Source organism: Heteronotia binoei, chromosome 3 (genome assembly GCF_032191835.1).
Source record: "Heteronotia binoei isolate CCM8104 ecotype False Entrance Well chromosome 3, APGP_CSIRO_Hbin_v1, whole genome shotgun sequence".
NCBI lineage: Eukaryota > Metazoa > Chordata > Lepidosauria > Squamata > Gekkonidae > Heteronotia > Heteronotia binoei.
In genome coordinates this window covers 50,154,238-50,155,730 of record NC_083225.1, presented here as the reverse complement: position 1 = coordinate 50,155,730, position 1,493 = coordinate 50,154,238, and positions in this window count along the sequence as shown.

Sequence of the window (1,493 nt, the reverse complement as noted above, 5' to 3'; positions counted from 1 at the left end):
ATGTTTTATTATAAGGTGTGTCAGATGGGATTGTAAAATATCTTGTTCCTCCAGCTTTTGAATGAAACAGAGTATAAAAGTTTTATTTGAGAAAGGAATGTTTTGAAATGGGGAATGTAAAGTCATATTGGGGGAGTGGAAGCTTATATTCAGATTCCTATGAAATTCAGCTACAGCTGTTCAGTAATAATGGTCAACATTCCATGGGAATGAAATAAAAAGCAATTTATCCCTACTAGCCTCGTGTGATATCTGCTGCTAGGCTGTATGTATCGTTTCTGGCTATGAGGAGTGATGAATGTTTGAATGCACATAAGATATTCCTTATAGACACAATATTAGCATATTGGTCACTTTGTATGTATAGGAATATTTTATGATGGGGACCATTCACATTTCTAATGTACCCACTTGTAGTCTGAAATGGTACGGCCCAACAACAGATGCATCATGCTGGGGTCCTGCTCATCCTTTTTTTCAAGTAGATTATTGCTAATCCGTTGTCCACATCATGAATTCCTTGTGTGCCTCTCATGTAACCCTGCGTAGCCAGGGGCAGTATAATTCTTGCTAAATTGTTCTCATTTATGTATTCATGTGACTTAAGTCAAGTGTTGTGTGTCAACCCCAGGCTAAAACACCTTTGGATGAATGCGGTTTTGCTATCTTTGGAGACAAAGAGTTCATGAACCTACCGTGTACATTTAAGATCTCTCGAAACAAACAGCATGTAGATTTGCAAAGTAGTTCAGTCACCTGTACTCAAATTTCTAAATCCTCTTAAATGAATGGACAGTTTTGAGTGCTGGCAGACCTTTACCTACTTCAGAATCACCCCCCCAAAAAAACAAAAACAAAAAAAAGCAGAGGACTTTCATCCATGCCTTCCAGGAGATCTATGAACTGAGCTAAAGTCTTACTTTCACTCTTATTCTCTGATGCACTCTATAGTTAATGTGTTGGGGTGTTTTTGCAACCACCAGTAGAGGACAAATTAAAGGCATAAACAGCTTTTACAGCAATAGTTGGAGTTGAAGTTTGAATGTAGGGAAGTTTCTTCTGAGGATGCAGTTCCTTCATTTTAAGGATTTGTTGAAGACTGACTAAACTATAACCAAGATCAGCAATCCACACTGCTAAGAAGGGGGTCTGTGGTTTCAGCATGTTTGCTTTAGATATACAAGGTGCTTTGTTAAATCCACAAGGCTGTACAGTCCATTATTCATGCTATTTTGCCCAGTATAGTATTTTCACTATTGAGCACTACTGCTCTTCCCATGTTCCCTAATGGCCAATTGACACATTATGGGGGGAAAAATGTGATGGTGCTCTTTCAAGACTGGCCTACAGCAGAGTACAGATTTGTTCATGTGTCAAGGATACCTCCTAGAAACAAGCACCTCAGGGTTCTGGCCCAGTCTTGTCCCAGCTGTGCTATTTTTCTATGTATTTTCCAGCCAGCTGTAGCCCACCTGCATTCCAAAATGGTACAA